A 20021-nucleotide genomic window follows, 5' to 3' on the forward strand; every position below is an offset into this window, starting at 1 on the left:
AAGAGCAGGAGGAAGCAGAGAAGCTGTAGCACATCATGGTGCACACCTGGGCAACCTGCTGGCTTCACTCAGAGGACCTACAGGGTGCTTAACCATCATTTGTAACTCGGTATCTGGTGCCCTCCTCTGGCCACCGTTGGAACTGCATTCAGAGGAACCACAGACAAAAGTCATCCAAAGAACAATTCACCAAAATAAATACAGTTTTCTTTCAAAAAGACATACAAATGTATGGTCAAGTCAAACAAAACCCAAGGAAACACAAGAAATGAACTATTTCACAACAACCCAAGAGTGCAAGAAACAGCATAAAAACAATCTCTTAAACCTATAATCATTCTATATGTATTTCTTGAAATAGCAGTTGGAGTAAGCAACCGGGCTGTAATGCTCTTATATGTTCCATAGCCTCATCAACCCTTGTCACAGTCTCCACCTGTTTGACTTTTTCTTAAGCACAAATATGTACGAGTTAGAATCCCGAGTCTGTCTGGGATCAGACTGTAAACTGTAGTCAATGTAACACTGGCAATCATTAGCCACAATCTTCAAGTTTCCCTCCTAACCCCAGAGCACAGCCATAACTTTGGAAAGCAAAACTCACCCTCCACCAAACTATCTATCCTCCAAAATCCAGTCTCTCCAAAACACCAAGTCCTATCCTCATGCTATAAAGTATGGCGGCCAAGCCTTGCATATGAAGGAACGATGGTGCAGGCTCTAATATCTCAGCAAAGAGACATTGCCCTAAATTCTTTTATTAGTCCAGTTTCCATGATAAGAAATATATTAAAATATTATCCCAATCTAGACCTGTTTCCCTGGGTTGGCTCATGCCACGTGTTGTCTAGAATGACTCCTTTTTTAAGCCAACTTTCTATTACCAATGTTACAAATTTTCAACCATAACCAATAACTTAAAAGCCAATCACCTATAGCCAAGACATGTAAAGCGTATTATACATTTAAAACAAAAAAATGAAGTGAGTACACATATCTTTAGCATTTAGATCAAACACCATTTTCACTTTTTTAGGTGTCATTTTAAAAGAAGCACCTTGTTACCTGTTGATTCCAATAATCACAGTCACAGATTTCTCTAAGAGAATCAGACATCAGCTCCCTTACCATAGAAGCTTTGAAGCTGCTGGCACCTTTAAGATCAGCTAGTGTAGACATTTAGCCAGCCCCCTGGGGAGCTTCCCCAGTGGACAGACCTAGGCTCCTAGCTACATTCCTCTTTTGAGGCCGGATCCAGTCAGAGACACACATGACAGTTAACACCAGAGATAACCAGTTATCTAGGATGCAGGGCTCCAAAGGTCAATTGAAACTGTTTTTGTTTATTTGTTCCTTTCTGGAAAGGACTTAAAACTAAATCAAGGTGGGAATCAACCAGCATTTAAAGTTTTCACCATTTTTCCTTTTAAACATGAAACATAAAACATTCAAGCAACGAGAAGCAAAACCCAGACATAAATTGACATCCATGGACAGCTTGGTACACCAAGGACAGACAATAGACATAGAGGGAAGGAGCTAGATGGTGTCCCACTAAAAGGACCCAGATACCCTACTTGAAGGACACAGAACCAGAAATAAGCACTTCTCCAATAGGAACCAGCAAGGCGGCAGGATGTCCCTAGGAGAGCTCTTAAAAAGCTTAATCTCATTTTCCTTCTTTTGCCAAAGCATCTGTGGAGCGTCTGGGAGGAATGCTTTTCTCAAAGCATTTTCATTCTTATGTAGGGTGTAAACTGTCTCTAATCAGGGTCCAAAGACTAAAAGCATCTATGAGAATTGACTTTGCTTCTCTAGATTGTAGCATAACTCTAAAAGAACACACACAAAAAAAACATTTTACCATTATTACCTTGTCCCTTTTTACAAGGTTTATTCACCACCTCCCCAAATCTTTATTTTTCTTTGCATGTGCTTTCAATTCCCACGGTGCTTCTGTATCCTGTTCACTGGGACCTTTCCTGGCCCATTTTCCCCAATGTGTCCCTCCTTCACTGGCCGGCTTCCTGGGACCATCTCGTCAGGTTGTCCTCTCTTTCCCAATCTTCGTGGGACCTCCATTTGATGATGCCTGTGTCATCAGGACACTGAGAACCAGGCATAGGCCTATAAGAGTTAAGAAGAAACACACACTGGGGTCATTCGTGTTAAAAGAATGCTGTCCGGGCTTTACTGAGATCTCCTTATATACCAGAGGCAAAAGCTGTGGAAAAACAATAAAGCAGGTGAAAATCCCCAACCAGGAAAATAGGAAAACAGGAGAAATCTGCATTGTGACAAGTCCTGGCCCCAACACAGGGGCGTAAACAACTTCTTAACAACAATAAGCTGAAAGGCTCAGCAAGAGGAATGGGTGTCATGGAAGGTCCTGGCTCCAAATCAGGGGCAGAGAGCAGCTGCCAAGAGGGTAAACAACTTTTGGCTGAAAGGCACAGCGAGGGGGAAGGGAAACACTCCAAGGTAGGGCCCAACAGGCTAATATAAAAATATATTTGAAAAATGAAAACACTATATATCAAGAAAAATAATTAAAATGTGCTACATATCTAAGCATAACATTCATAATAGAAGAAACTCAAATGACTGAGAAATTCATAAGAAATATCCATCATTCTTGTACATCACACAAATGCAAATCAAAATTACTCTGAATCACTTTTCACACTTGTCAGTATGACTAAGGTTAATAACACATGTGACAACTCAAGCTGACTGGGTTATGGAGCAAGGGGAACATTCATATTCTCCTGGTGGAAAGGCAAACTTCTACAACAACTTCTGAAATCAGTACGATGGTTCTTCAGGAAGGTGAAAATTGTTATACCTTAAGATACAACTCCAGGTCTCATGTCCAGATGTTGATTCATCCTAGAATAGAGACCTTTGCTCAAACATGTTCAGTGAAGCTCGTTTATAATACTTAGAATTTGGAAATATTTAAGTTGTCCCTTAACGGATGAATGCATAAAGAAAACGTGGTGCATTTACAGACTGCATTGCTGCTTAACAATTACAAAAGGCAAAAGGAAGCATGCAATATGCAGGACAATGAATGGATCTAGTAAAAGTCATTCTGGATGAGGTAATCTAGACTGAAAAAGACAAATGGGATACATATTCACTTAAATGTGGATGTTAGCTGTTAATTCTTCAATCTGTGTAACTGTATGATCAGTTTAGTGTGAGGGTCTAGGGACGTGGGCCAGACTGTCCTCATTTAGGGAAGTACAAGTTTACTCATGGATGGCTGAGGGACACTGTCAGGGATAGGAATGTGAAATGTGAAGAGACAGGGAGAGGGCAGCAATGGAGGGAACATAGAGAGGGACAGCTAAAATGAGGCACTGTATCGAAGCCTAAGAGAGTAGAAACCCTAACTGCTTTTTAAATTGTTTTATAAAGGTAACTAATGATTTATTATAGGTTCAAGGAGAGAAGTTAAAATGTTGATTGGGTTCATCTATGTGAAATTTCAATAATAAGTAAGTCACAACAGTTATGGATTTTGACTTTCAATGAACCTGTTACACATAATGAACATCTGGTCCTTATGGAGACATCTGTTACCATCTATTATACAGTAGTCATTTTATTTGTTTACATTTCAAATGTCATCCCCATCATTGGTCTCTCCACTTTGAACCCCCATACCCTCCCAATCCTCTTTGTTTCTAAGAGGCCACTCCTCCATCTACCCACCCCCTTCCACTTCACCCCTCTAGCATCCCCCTTCTCTGGGACATCAAGTTTCTACAGGGCCAGTTGCCTCCCTTCCCATAGATGTCAGATGAGCCAGTTGTTGCTACACATGCTCTACACTATATGCATCAGGAGCCATGGCCAGGACCATATATCCTCTTTAGTTGGTAGTTTAGTCCCGAGGAAATCTGAAGGCTCCAGTTAATTGATATTGTTGTTCTTCATATTGGGTTCCAATCCCCTTCATCTCCTTCAGGCTTTTCCCTAACTCTTTCACTGTGGTTCCCAGGCTTAGTCCAATGGTTGGCTGTGAATATCTGCATCTATGTCTTGAACAGAGGCACATGCGAGGCTAGAAGGACTCCAAAGTAAGGTAATAGGATGTAATTCTGAATTTGCCCAGCAGATGGCGACATAGGATGGTATTCACACACACTTGTTTCTCACTAACCTCTTAGTTCTGTCCAGCGTGTCAGGTAAGTTCAGCAATGTGCTCTGGGACTGAAGATCCTTCTGCTTGCTGGAACTCGATCCGCTGCGTGGAATACTCTCGATCGGCGATGGGTGTCTGGGTCGGTGGACACAATGACTCCAGGAACTGTGAATGAATGGACTGAGTTGAGCAGACATTGAATTCATCTGCGAGGTTGGCATCTCCAGAACCTGCAGCTTAGCATCCACGGATCCAAGAGAGCACAGTGTGCAGGGCTGAAATCAGATTCTGGAATGGGGCGGAGGGAGAAACTAAGTTTTGAAGTATTTGTTCTGTTTGAAAGCACAAAGTGGGAGATCAGTCAGTTTTCCTCTTTTTGCAACATCTTACTCTGAGCTGCAGGACATATCCTGGGGTACATTGCCTTCCAGATTCAGTGGGCTTTTCAGAAATTCCAGTTTCCTGAAATGGCATGGCCCTACTTTGGTGGACTGAGTGGTAGGAAGTGGAAAGGTCCTCTGAGGGGCAGATGAGGATCAGAATATGAAAGGCCAAAAGAAGAGGGAAGACACAGTTATGAAAGGGCTGCTGGTGGGTACAAGGTAACAACAAGCGTAATTCTCAAAGCCCTGTTTTACTGTAGTACTGTGGGAAGCATAACCACAAGCTAACAGGAACAAATTGTTAAAATAAACAATGCATTCGTTCCCGTTCCCCAAAATTCTCCATTTTTTCCACCAAGGTCAATAGAATTTTAAGCCTCAAGTACACCTTCTCTTACGGTTCCATACCTCAGCAGGCTGAAAAATCTGCCCACGGGCCTTGACTTACCTTGACTATGCCTAGCAGGCAGACCTTCTCTCTCTTTCTTTTCCTCTGTTTGAGAGCAGGAGCAAATGACTTTATACAGCGGGCGATTTCCATTATCAACAAATAAAAATTTTCCTAAGTCATTAAAGCTAGAAGGCCAGTAATTGATGGGCTGGTGCAGTAAGGTCATTCTAACTAAACTATCCCATGGGGAAAAGTAAAAGAGACAGCCACACCTGTGTTTAGGAAACAAGATGTCACAGGTGATTTGAGTATGGGTGCTGAGTGGGAGAGAGGAGGTCATGAATCCAGCTGGAAAAGCCCACCCCACTTTTAGATGTGTTTTCAAAAGTCATGTATTAGAAATTGAACTGCAATAAAAGTGTGTCAGCAAATGTGCTCTAACGATAGGTGATTAGGTTTTGGGGGCCATATTGACACAGAAACTGGATTAATGGTAATATCTTGGGAAGTAGCTTGTGTTACAAGGAGAACTTCAGTTATCCCTTGCCTAGGCCATCTACTGTCTTCTCTTCTCTTTTTCCTCTTTCACTCTTCTACCTGGGCTGATGTAGCAAAAGGCTCTTTCCAGAGACAAGTCAAAGGAGAATTAAGGTGCAATCTTTAGCCTGTTTTCTTGGAGACACATTGGACTGGAAAGGCTGTGAGGGAACCAGGCGGGAGGAGACTGCAAAGGGCAGAACGAAGCAGTGACTGCACTGGTCGTGTTTCCCATTCTGTCACAGAAGCATTTTAAGAAAGGAGGGTTCCATTGGCTCAGAGTCTGGAAGCACAGACTCCGTCCTAGAAGGGGTGAGTGTAGCCGTGAGAGGTGCAGTTGGTAGAAGTGGACTGGCTGGCAGGATGTGAATGAGACTCTTTCCATGTGGGTGGAGCAGGGAGCAGAAATAGGGAAATTCTAGCTCTTAGCTTCTTCTCTGTGCCATTTAGTGCAGGCTCCTAGCCTGAGAGTTATGGTGTTACCACCATTCAGAGTGAGTTTTACGTCGATTCTCTCCCCAAAACCCCTCAGAGTGACATTCAAAGGCCTGCTTCACTAACACACTAGGCACTTTTTACCTTCCTCAAATTGTCAATGATCATCAGCAGAGCAAAGACAAGAAGGTAGCACGGCCATGTAGAGGGAGGAATCAAGGAGTGGTGTCCGTGCAAGCCAGAAGAGACCTACAGGAAAGCTGGACATCAAAGAGCCACACACATTCTCTCATGGATTCTCATGGTTTTCCCAGGGTGAGATTCAGATGCATGTGGTAGTTACAGGCATTTCTGGCTGAAGCCGGTTTTCCTATGTGACATTAGGAAACAGTTGTAATAAAAGAAAGTTTCAAACAGCAACCTGTTCTGATTCTGATGGACACAAGTCTGATACTAGGCTGGAATTCTCTTCATAACTTTCGATACTTTTGAAAATAAAGGATAGATAGTATAATGTACTCTAATCCTAAAATTCTGTGAAATATGTATTTCACAAATATGCGTTACATGATATTCAGTTGAAATTGCTGGGAATTGTACTTTCTTCTATCCCTATAAGCACTCTGCTCTGGACAGAATTACTAAGGAATATGATGACTTGTGTTGTATGTGTGTGTGTTTTGTGCGTTCTGTGTGTGTGTTTATGTGCAGTGGTTTCTGGCCCAACTGAAGGAAAATTAAGGTTTCTGCATTTAAGTATTTTAAGTGGTTTGGATAGATTTTAATTCTTTTCATAAGGTATTTATTCTGGGTTGTCTGGTATGAGTGACAGAGCTGTGCTGTAGTCACTTTACTTTGACAGTTTACCTGTGGGTGGCAGTTTTCTGTAGTCCTTGACAGCGATGCTTTAGATCATTTTTCTTACAAACTCCAGCTGGCTCTTATGGCTAGAATAGGAAAATCGATTTGGTTGTTTACTGGTTTTTTTAAAAAAATTCCCATTAAAAATTTCTGATGTTAATACTTTAAATAAACATGATTGATTAATATTTTTTTAAAGAGACTGTTCCTCAGAAAGGCATAGTCACCATTTATTTATTTATTTATTTATTTGTTTGTTTGTTTGTTTATTTATTTTTAGATTTATTCATTTATTATAAGTACACTGTAGCTGTCTTCAGATACACCAGAAGAGGGCATTGGATTTCTTTACAGATGGTTGTGAGCCACCATGTTGTTGCTGGGAATTGAACTCAGGACCTCTGGAAGAGTAGTCGGGTGCTCTTAACCGCTGAGCCATCTCTCCAGCTCCTGATTAATATTTTTAAAAGAGGTAAAAACACTCAGAGACCTAGAAAACAATGGATGGGTTCCTCTTTAGTCAACTGGAGCCACAAAAATGTCAGAATCACACAGCCAATCAGAATTCACCTGAAACCAGACACTACAGAAATAGTCTCATTTACATAGAAAGAATTGGCTGATGGGAAATGATAAGCAAAGTTGCTCAGCACGACCACGAAAGGACTCTTCACAACTGGGCATTGTGACTCAAAGTGCCAATTCCAGTACTTGGGATAAAGAAGTAGGTAGATTCCTGTAGGATCAAGGCCACCCTGCCCCACCCACCAAGTCCATGACATTTAGTTCTCCCTGATTATACTTAGAGGTCCTGCGTTTCTTCCTTTCTATTTTTTTAATATTTAATTTTTACTTGTGTGAGTACATTGCCGCTAACTTCAGACACACCAGAAGAGGGCGTCAGATCCCATACCAGAGGGCTGTAAGTAGCCATGTGGTTGTTGGGATTTGAACTCAGGATCTCTGGGGGAGTGGTTGGTGCTCTTAATCACTGAACAATCTCTTCAACCCTTGACAGATCCTGTGGCAACATACCGACTAAAACTCTTTGTACATTCCATCAAATGGTTATTATTTCCAGGCTTGAATAACAATGGTACATTTATAACTTAGATGAAGTTATTTCATAAGTGACACTGGTCTCAGTTATTGAAGTGATGGGTGAACTATCAGAAATAAAAGAACGCTACAGGCCACTGGATATATATGCAGGATAGCAGTAGCTGTAGTTGCACTTTTTATACTTATATATAATTATACACATAGTTTTCCAAACCTATTTATTTTTATTTTAGTTTGTTTAAGATTTTTGACATATACAGCATTCTGCCTGCATGCATGCCTGCAGGCCAGAAGAGGGCGCCAGATCTCACCATAGATGATTGTGAGGCACTATGTGGTTGCTGGGAATTGAACTCCGACCTCTGGAACAGTAGCCAGTATTAACTGTGGAACCACCTCTCCGGCACCATTACTTTTTTTTTTTCTTTTCTTTTTTTCGGAGCTGGGGACCCAACCCAGGACCTTGTGCTTACTAGGCAAGCGCTCTACCACTAAGCTAAATCCCCAACCCCCGTACTTCTATTCTAATCTGCCTGGTGTCTCCAGTAATTTTCTTATGAATGTTCTCTCGGCATGATAAAGTGTGATCTTCACCTGTGCACTCAGAAGGGACACACATCTGCAGCGACATGTTCATTTGGGGTCTTGTATTTGTAATCCAAGATCTTTTTGTTTGTATTTAGCATGGAACTATCTATGTAAACAAGGATGTTCTCCTCCCTGCCTCTGCCCTCCTGCTTCAACTCTTGAACTAACAGTGGACCACCACCATGAAAGGAACTTCCTTCTTTGTGTCCTAAAACCACAAAAAAAGCAATTAAGTGCCTAAGAGGGCATTATGAAATATGCTATCACCTTAGATGGTTCACGGCATGGCTGGGTATTTCGAGGCATTGTTCCATTGGACTAGACAGAAAACTCTGGCATGAATTTTCTAATGGTGTTAAGTGCCCTTTTATTTTTCTGAAAGTCCTTTGGACTTATGCCAGAGTGAGGGATGTGCACGAATCTCACTGGAAATTAAGTGTCCGTTTCCTTTAAGGCTGAGGTTGGGTTTCTTTTGAGAGAGGAGTGCTTGTGACTGGGATGATTCAGGAATCCTCCAGCCAAGGCAACTGTGGGAGAAGACATCGCTCAGGTGCACTAAATTCTCACTTCCACAAGGTGGCACCCCATACCTAGCAATCCATATCCCCATTTCTTCAGGACAAACACATAAGGGCCATTGGCCAGAAGGGGTCAGAACAACACCACTCTTCTGTTCCCCTTTCATTGAGCACTAAGTGGTGATCGCACTTATAGACACTAGAGGGCTGTGGTCAGAATGGAGGATCGTGATAATTTAAGGCCTGTAACTAGTAGGAATTAAAAGTTGACATTTTTATCTGCAGACAGTATAACATTTATGAAACATTTATGAAAATTCCAAGGATATAATCATTAAGGAAAAATTTCAAGCTGCTTGCCCATTAATTATTATATATCAATTGTATAAAAAAATCAAAGGCCGGCCCGCAGCAGCTCTCTGCTCCCAGACCCTGTGAGAGAGAGACCCAACCGCCTGGTCAGGTGGGCACTCCTGAGGCTGCAGAGCGGAAGAAACCACCAACACTGCTCACCCCTGCCCACATCCCTGGCCCAAGAGGAAACCGTATAAGGCCTCTGGGCTCCCGTGGGGGAGGGCCCAGGAGCCGCAGGACCCCTGCCAGAGACACCGCCGGACCCTGAAGGAAACAGACCGGATAAACAGTTCTCTGCACCCAAATCCCGTGGGAGGGAGAGCTAAACCTTCAGAGAGGCAGACAAGCCTGGGAAACCAGAAGAGACTGATCTCTGTACATACATCTCGGACGCCAGAGAAAAACACCAAAGGCCATCTGGAACCCTGGTGCACTGAAGCTCCCGGAAGAGGCGGCACAGGTATTCCTGGTTGCTGCCGCCACAGAGAGCCCGTGGGCAGCACCCCACGAGCGAACTTGAGCCTCGGGACCACAGGTAAGACCAACTTTTCTGCTGCAAGAAAGCTGCCTGGTGAACTCAAGACACAGGCCCACAGGAACAGCTGAAGACCTGTAGAGAGGAAAAACTACACGCCCGAAAGCAGAACACTCTGTTCCCATAACTGGCTCAAAGAAAACAGGAAAACAGGTCTACAGCACTCCTGACACACAGGCTTATAGGACGGTCTAGCCACTGTCAGAAATAGCAGAACAAAGTAACACTAGAGATAATCTGATGGCGAGAGGCAAGCGCAGGAACCCAAGCAACAGAAACCAAGACTACTTGGCATCATCGGAGCCCAATTCTCCCACCAAAACAAACATGGAATATCCAAACACACCAGAAAAGCAAGATCTAGTTCCAAAATCATATTTGATCATGATGCTGGAGGACTTCAAGAAAGATGTGAAGAACTCCCTTAGGGAAACACAGGAAAACATTAATAAATAAGTAGAAGCCTACAGAGAGGAATCGCAAAAATCCCTGAAAGAATTCCAGGAAAACACAATCAAACAGTTGAAGGAATTAAAAATGGAAATAGAAGCAATCAAGAAAGAACAGATGGAAACAACCCTGGATATAGAAAACCAAAAGAAGAGACAAGGAGCTGTAGATACAAGCTTCACCAACAGAATACAAGAGATGGAAGAGAGAATATCAGGAGCAGAAGATTCCATAGAAATCATTGACTCAACTGTCAAAGATAATGTAAAGCGGAAAAAGCTACTGGTCCAAAACATACAGGAAATCCAGGACTCAATGAGAAGATCAAACCTAAGGATAATAGGTATAGAAGAGATTGAAGACTCCCAGCTCAAAAGACCAGTAAATATCTTCAACAAAATCATAGAAGAAAACTTCCCTAATCTAAAAAAAGAGATACCCATAGGCATACAAGAAGCCTACAGAACTGCAAATAGATTGGACCAGAAGAGAAACACCTCCCGTCACATAATAGTCAAAACACCAAACGCACAAAATAAAGAAAGAATATTAAAAGCAGTAAGGGAAAAAGGTCAAGTAACATATAAAGGCAGACCTATCAGAATCACACCAGACTTCTCGCCAGAAACTATGAAGGCCAGAAGATCCTGGACTGATGTCATACAGACCCTAAGAGAACACAAATGCCAGCCCAGGTTACTGTATCCTGCAAAACTCTCAATTAACATTGATGGAGAAACCAAGATATTCCATGACAAAACCAAATTTACACAATATCTTTCTACAAATCCAGCACTACAAAGGATAATAAATGGTAAAGCCCAACATAAGGAGGCAAGCTATAACCTAGAAGAAGCAAGAAACTAATCGTCTTGGCAACAAAACAAAGAGAATGAAAGCACACAAACATAACCTCACATCCAAATATGAATATAACGGGAAGCAATAATCACTATTCCTTAATATCTCTCAACATCAATGGCCTCAACTCCCCAATAAAAAGACATAGATTAACAAACTGGATACGCAACGAGGACCCTGCATTCTGCTGCCTACAGGAAACACACCTCAGAGACAAAGACAGACACTACCTCAGAGTGAAAGGCTGGAAAACAACTTTCCAAGCAAATGGTCAGAAGAAGCAAGCTGGAGTAGCCATTCTAATATCAAATAAAATCAATTTTCAATTAAAAGTCATCAAAAAAGATAAGGAAGGACACTTCATATTCATCAAAGGAAAAATCCACCAAGATGAACTCTCAATCCTAAATATCTATGCCCCAAATACAAGGGCACCTACATACATAAAAGAAACCTTACTAAAGCTCAAAACACACATTGCACCTCACACAATAATAGTGGGAGATTTCAACACCCCACTCTCATCAATGGACAGATCATGGAAACAGAAATTGAACAGAGATGTAGACAGACTAAGAGAAGTCATGAGCCAAATGGACTTAACGGATATTTATAGAACATTCTATCCTAAAGCAAAAGGATATACCTTCTTCTCAGCTCCTCATGGTACTTTCTCCAAAATTGACCATATAATTGGTCAAAAAATGGGCCTCAACAGGTACAGAAAGATAGAAATAATCCCATGCGTGCTATCGGACCACCACGGCCTAAAACTGGTCTTCAATAACAATCAAGGAAGAATGCCCACATATACTTGGAAATTGAACAATGCTCTACTCAATGATAACCTGGTCAAGGAAGAAATAAAGAAAGAAATTAAAAACTTTTTAGAATTTAATGAAAATGAAGGTACAACATACCCAAACTTATGGGACACAATGAAAGCTGGGCTAAGAGGAAAACTCATAGCGCTGAGTGCCTGCAGAAAGAAACAGGAAAGAGCATATGTCAGCAGCTTGACAGCACACCTAAAAGCTCTAGAACAAAAAGAAGCACATACACCCAGGAGGAGTAGAAGGCAGGAAATAATCAAACTCAGAGCGGAAATCAACCAAGTAGAAACAAAAAGGACCATAGAAAGAATCAACAAAACCAAAAGTTGGTTCTTTGAGAAAATCAACAAGATAGATAAACCCTTAGCCAGACTAACGAGAGGACACAGAGAGTGCGTCCAAATTAACAAAATCAGAAATGAAAGGAGAGACATAACAACAGATTCAGAGGAAATTCAAAAAATCATCAGATCTTACTATAAAAACCTATATTCAACAAAACTTGAAAATCTTCAGGAAATGGATAATTTCCTAGACAGATACCAGGTATCGAAGTTAAATCAGGAACAGATAAACCAGTTAAACAACCCCATAACTCCTAAGGAAATAGAAGCAGTCATTAAAGGTCTCCCAACCAAAAAGAGCCCAGGTCCAGACGGGTTTAGTGCAGAATTCTACCAAACCTTCATAGAAGACCTCATACCAATATTATCCAAACTATTCCACAAAATTGAAACAGATGGATCACTACCGAATACCTTCTACGAAGCCACAATTACTCTTATACCTAAACCACACAAAGACACAACAAAGAAAGAGAACTTCAGACCAATTTCCCTTATGAATATCGATGCAAAAATACTCAACAAAATTCTGGCAAACCGAATCCAAGAGCACATCAAAACAATCATCCATCATGACCAAGTAGGCTTCGTCCCAGGCATGCAGAGATGGTTTAATATACGGAAAACCATCAACGTGATCCATTATATAAACAAACTGAAAGAACAAAACCACATGATCATTTCATTAGACGCTGAGAAAGCATTTGACAAAATTCAACACCCCTTCATGATAAAAGTCCTGGAAAGAATAGGAATTCAAGGCCCATACCTGAACATAGTAAAAGCCATATACAGCAAACCAGTTGCTAACATTAAACTAAATGGAGAGAAACTCGAAGCAATCCCACTAAAATCAGGGACTAGACAAGGCTGCCCACTCTCTCCCTACTTATTCAATATAGTTCTTGAAGTTCTAGCCAGAGCAATCAGACAACAAAAGGAGGTCAAGGGGATACAGATCGGAAAAGAAGAAGTCAAAATATCACTGTTTGCAGATGATATGATAGTGTATTTAAGTGATCCCAAAAGTTCCACCAGAGAACTACTAAAGCTGATAAACAACTTCAGCAAAGTGGCTGGGTATAAAATTAACTCAAATAAATCAGTAGCCTTCCTCTACACAAAAGAGAAACAAGCCGAGAAAGAAATTAGGGAAACGACACCCTTCATAATAGACCCAAATAATATAAAGTACCTCGGTGTGACTTTAACCAAGCAAGTAAGAGATCTGTACAATAAGAACTTCAAGACACTGAGGAAAGAAATTGAAGAAGACCTCAGAAGATGGAAAGATCTCCCATGCTCATGGATTGGCAGGATTAATATAGTAAAAATGGCCATTTTACCAAAAGCGATCTACAGATTCAATGCAATCCCCATCAAAATACCAATCCAATTCTTCAAAGAGTTAGACAGAACAATTTGCAAATTCATCTGGAATAACAAAAAACCCAGGATAGCTAAAGCTATCCTCAGCAATAAAAGGACTTCAGGGGGAATCACTATCCCTGAACTCAAGCAGTATTACAGAGCAATAGTGATAAAAACTGCATGGTATTGGTACAGAGACAGACAGATAGACCAATGGAATAGAATTGAAGACCCAGAAATGAACCCACACACCTATGGTCACTTGATTTTTGACAAAGGAGCCAAAACCATCCAAGGGAAAAAAGATAGCATTTTCAGCAAATGGTGCTGGTTCAACTGGAGGTCAACATGTAGAAGAATGCAGATCGATCCATGCTTATCACCCTGTACAAAGCTTAAGTCCAAGTGGATCAAGGACCTCCACATCAAACCAGACACACTCAAACTAATAGAAGAAAAACTAGGGAAGCATCTGGAACACATGGGCACTGGAAAAAATTTCCTGAACAAAACACCAATGGCTTATGCTCTAAGACCAAGAATCGACAAATGGGATCTCATAAAACTACAAAGCTTCTGTAAGGCAAAGGACACGGTGGTTAGGACAAAACGGCAACCAACAGATTGGGAAAAGATCTTTACCAATCCTACAACAGATGGAGGCCTTATATCCAAAATATACAAAGAACTCAAGAAGTTAGACCGCAGGGAAACAAATAACCCTATTAAAAATGGGGTTCAGAGCTAAACAAAGAATTCACAGCTGAGGAATGCCGAATGGCTGAGAAACACCTAAAGAAATGTTCAACATCTTTAGTCATAAGGGAAATGCAAATCAAAACAACCCTGAGATTTCACCTCACACCAGTGAGAATGGCTAAGATCAAAAACTCAGGGGACAACAGATGCTGGCGAGGATGTGGAGGAAGAGGAACACTCCTCCATTGTTGGTGGGATTGCAAACTGGTACAACCATTCTGGAAATCAGTCTGCAGAATCCTCAGAAAATTGGACATTGAACTGCCTGAGGATCCAGCTATACCTCTCTTGGGCATATACCCAAAAGATGCCCCAACATATAAAAAAGACACGTGCTCCACTATGTTCATTGCAGCCTTATTTATAATAGCCAGAAGCTGGAAAGAACCCAGATGCCCTTCAACAGAGGAATGGATACAGAAAATGTGGTACATCTACACAATGGAATATTACTCAGCTATCAAAAACAACGACTTTATGAAATTCGTAGGCAAATGGTTGGAACTGGAAAACATCATCCTGAGTGAGCTAACCCAATCACAGAAAGACATACATGGTATGCACTCATTGATAAGTGGCTATTAGCCCAAATGCTTGAATTACCCTAGATGCCTAGAGCAAATGAAACTCAAGACGGATGATCAAAATGTGAATGTTTCACTCCTTCTTTAAAAGGGGAACAAGAATACCCTTGGCAGGGAAGAGAGAGGAAAGATTAAAACAGAGACTGAAGGAACACCCATTCAGAGTCTGCCCCACATGTGGCCCATACATATATAGCCACCCAATTAGACAAGATGGATGAAGCAAAGAAGTGCAGACCGACAGGAACCGGATGTAGATCGCTCCTAAGAGACACAGCCAGAATACAGCAAATACAGAGGCGAATGCCAGCAGCAAACCACTGAACTGAGAATAGGACCCCCGTTGAAGGAATCAGAGAAAGAACTGGAAGAGCTTGAAGGGGCTCGAGACTCCATATGTACAACAATGCCAAGCAACCAGAGCTTCCAGGGACTAAGCCCCTACCCAAAGACTATACATGGACTGACCCTGGACTCTGACCTCATAGGTAGCAATGCATATCCTAGTAAGAGCACCAGTGGAAGGAGAAGCCCTGGGTCCTGCTAAGACTGAACCCCCAGTGAACTAGACTGGTGGGGGGAGGGCGGCAATGAGGGGAGGGTTGGGAGGGGAACACCCATAAGGAAGGGGAGGGGGGAGGGGGATGTTTGCCCGGATACCGGGAAAGGGAATAACACTTGAAATGTATATAAGAAATACTCAAGTTAATAAAAAAAAATTAAAAAAAAATCAAAGGAAAGCTATTGCTAAGGAGTACTGATCAAAAAGACTGCATATTTTTATTTTTTCATTTTAATTTGCTTTCAAACAGTGTGTGTGTGTGTGTGTGTGTGTGTGTGTGTGTGTTTGTGTGTGTCTGTTCCTACATTTTAAACTGATGTGAACAATGAGAAACTGTCCAGAGGGATAAAAAGAAACGATAGAAGAGGTGAGGAAAGGAAGGACAATGGTATTGAGAGGCAGAGATATGCACAATATATGACGTATACATATATGAAAATTAGACACACACACACACACACACACACACACACACACACACACACACACACGTGCAATAGCAGCAAGGTACTCAGCAGTAAAAGGACTTGCTGCCCTAGTATGATTATCTGAGTTCAATACCTGGGACTCCTAGAAGAAACATGAACTGAAAATTGTGGCACATATGTGCCCAGACACACGCACATATCCACAGGCAAAGAAAACTTTGAAAATTCATAAGCATTTGACTTCAGAGGCACAAGGATCAGGAATTGGGAATGAGGTCACCCCAACATTCACTCACCTCAGAAAACCCAAGAACCGAGATTGAGCAAAGCTAATGAGTCCGATTAAAGTGTGGCAAATGCAAGAAAAAAGAATTTTAATGTGCAAGTATGCATGGCATAAACCACAACAAATATTAGGTTAGAAATATCAAATTGCTGGTCCTTTATATTAGTTGAAAGAAAGAAAGAAACAAAGAAGCAAAAACAGAGAGAAAAGAAACTAAATGACAAACTTATGAAGGGAAGTAGAAGCCATCAAAATGAAGGCAGGGAATGAAAGAAAATGGGCTGGAGTGCCATGCTTGAAGGAGGAAAAGACTTTAGACTCTCTGCTCTGATGAAGCTGACTAAGGTGGTGCCTGCAAGTCCTTCACAGGCGCTTTTGCGCTGCCTGCTCAGCTTGGGCACAGTTGTTTGTCCTCTTGTATCCTGTGCGGATTCCAGGTCAGGCGGGCAGTGGGAGAGCCCGGTCTCCAGCTAACTGGCTAAGCTGCTGTGCTTCAGAGCACAGGGTGCCTTGTTGCAGCTTGAGCAGGAGCTCCTGTGTCTGCACAGCCGCTGCCACAATGTTTCCGCCACACTCCTGCTTTCCTCCCCTGTGAAATCCCCTCCGGAGTCAGGTTTGCTGCTTGCTGTTGTCCTGAACCGCTGCCAAAGGAAAACAAGCTCGTTCCTGAAGAACTATTGCTGAACAGGTCCTCTTCCCCCATATCCTAATATTTTTTCTCTTCCATTAACTATGATGTGGGCTACTTATTAAAAGTAGTTTGCAAAAAACTTTGCCTCCATCCTGCTGTAGTAGAAATAAGGAAAAAGCAAGCTGGTGCTTTTGTACAAAATACTTTATCAGAGGTCTTAAGCTCCTCAGGCTTCCTCAAAGAAACTCTGAAGGCAATTTTAGGAAGTATCTAATAATATCGCATGTGATAAAAGAAGAGAGGCACTTGGGTCAACTAAAATCCAACTTTATTAGTCTGGTCTCTTAGTCTTCAGTGCATCTATCCAGGCTCTTCTGGCTTTTAGAGTCTGTAGCGAGAAGTAATGTGTGATTCTCATGGGAGGACTGACTGTGTATGTTACCAGTACTTTTACCCTTGCAGCTTTTATTACACTTATTTGTTCTCCACGTTTACTGTCTTAGGTAATATATGCCCAGGGGAATTTCTTTTCCACTCCAGTCTATTTCATACTGTGTGCTCCTTTTACTTTGATAAGTCTCTTGCTTAAGTTAAGGACATTTTCTTCTATGATTTTGGTTGAGAATGTTTTTTTTTCTTGTTTTTGGTTTTTATTTTTGTTTTTTTTTGTTTTATTTGCCTTTGACCCAAGTTTATTTTCATCCTTCCTATATACTTTATTGTCTTTATCATTTTATTATTATATTTGTTATTTAGCAGAAAAATCCTACTTCTTGGATGTTTTCTCCCAGGATTGACTTCCTTTCTTCCTTCCCTCCTTCCCTCCCTCCTTCCTTCCTTCCTTTCTTCCTTTGCTTTTCCTTTATTCCTTTCCCCCTCCACTCTTTTCCTCCCTTTGGATTTAAGATTTCCTCTATCTACGTATCCATTCCTTCTATCATCTCTTCAATGCCTGAGGTTCTCTATTCCATCTGTTGGAGTCTGTTATTAAGGTCTGCCTCTGAGAGACTATTTGAGTTCCTACATTTTACTCGTCCACATCTCTCTGTTTAGGATTTCTTTATTCATTTCCTTCCACAGTTAGTGTTTTCACACATTTCTTTACTTTCTCTTTAAAGGCCTCTCCCATATGTGCAAATGCTGTTTTACAGTCTTTTTTATTCTTGTCCTTCAGTCATGTTGACATATTCAGGGCCTTCTGTCATAGTGTTGATGGGCTCTAATAGAGATTTGAATGCCCTGGCTGTTACTGGTTGTGTTTCTATGCTGGTCTGTAGTTATCTGGGGTTGGGAAGATTGTAATTCTAGGTGCTGAATCTGGTTTTGTGTGTAGAAAATATTTGATCCCAACCATGGATTTCTGCCCATCCTTTGCCCAGTTAGTTTCTGGATAAAAGATTCACACTAGCTTTATATCTATGATAATCCTTAATTAGCACAAGAGCTGGGCGGGTAGCTATCCTCTATACTATTATGCCTATTTTTCCAATAATTCCGTTATATAATTTGCCATGGTTTTGTCTGGGATGCTTTAAACTCCAATTAGCCCACTCACACGGCCATTATTTAAAGATTTTTACCTCCTGGTGGCTTCTCCTCTATTTATGTTCTTCTTTCTACCCCTGTCTGTCATGGTCTCCTCCCACCCCCAATTGGAACCACCAGGGAACACCTGTCTTAATTCTGCACAGCTTTTGACTATAGGCGTTTTAATTTACAATTCAGAAATAAGTTGGTGGTAAGGTCACATAAGAGTATGCATTGGTGTTTTCTTTCTTTCGTTTGCTGTTGTTATTGTTGCTGCTGCTCCTGTTTTTATTTTGTCTTTTTTTTTTTCAGAGCTGAGAATCATATCCAGGGCCTTACGCTTGTTAGGCAAGTGCTCTACCACTGAGCTAAATCCCCAACCCCATTGCTGCTGTTTTTAATTTGTCTTTGTTGGTTTGGTTGGTTGGTTGGTTTTTGAGACAGTGTTCTCTACTGTATTAGCATTTTCAAAAGCCAGTTGCTTGATTAAGATATCTGGGGTCAGAGAAAGGCCTGAGTGTTAGTATTCTGCTAGCAGCCTTCTGATGGAGATGTAGAACTCACAACTCCTGCTGTGCCATACCTGCTTAGAGGGTGACACGCCCCCACTTTAATGAAAATGGACTAAACATCTGAACCTATAAGCCAGCCCCAATTAAATGTTGTCCTTCATAAGACTCACTTTGGTTTGCTATATGTTCTCAGCAGTAAAACCCTAACTTCATGGTCCTGTGAAGGATAATTTCCCCAATGTAGGGGACTGCCAGCGTGTTGAGGGCACATAATTTAGGGCAAACATAGTCATGAGCCTATTGGGTAGCGCTGACCTTAAATATTAAATTATCATTTTTCAGTTCTGTAATCGCTGCCAACTGTAGGCTGGATACAATGGGGGCTAGAATGCCATATACATCTAATGCAGGGCAAAGGGAAGGAGGGTCATCCAGGCCCACCAGTCTCTAAGGCTAATTTAGTTAAGGTCTAATTTAGAGTGCTATGTATCCTTTCTACCTGCCCTTAACTCTGGGGGATGATATGCATAATGAAGCTTCCAATTAGTCCCCAAGATCTTAGTTAGTCCCTGACATTTCTGAAATATGAAGGCAGGCCCTTATCTGGTCCTATTACCTTAGGTGCTCCAAACCTGGGAAAATCTCTTCTAGTATCTCTATCCGTCTATCCAGGAGGAAATGTCCACAAAAACCAGCAGGTATTTTGAGCCATGTCTTTCTTCCTTAATCTCTATAAAGTCAATTTCCCCAATAGAGGCCTCCAAGCTCTTACCTCTCAGTCAGGAGTTTGGATATTTGGGGTGACTGGGAGTGTTGCTCAGCTGATAAGCTTTAAAGTTTGTCATTCGTTTTACCCCCAAGTGAGTGACTCTGTGGATCTTTCTGAGAAGAGTTCTTGTTAAAGAGATGGATAATATTAGCTTACATTCAGTCGATCATCACCATCCCATTTAATTTCTTTTTCTGCATGTATCAGTTGATCTAGGTGGTTCAGGTAGAACAGTATCCAATCTAGAGATGCTGTTTTCTTTAAGACTATGTCTTTAGCGGCCTTGT

The sequence above is a fragment of the Rattus norvegicus genome, chromosome 15 (genome assembly GCF_021556685.1).
Source record: "Rattus norvegicus strain SHRSP/BbbUtx chromosome 15, alternate assembly SHRSP_T2T, whole genome shotgun sequence".
NCBI classification, from domain to species: Eukaryota; Metazoa; Chordata; class Mammalia; order Rodentia; family Muridae; genus Rattus; species Rattus norvegicus.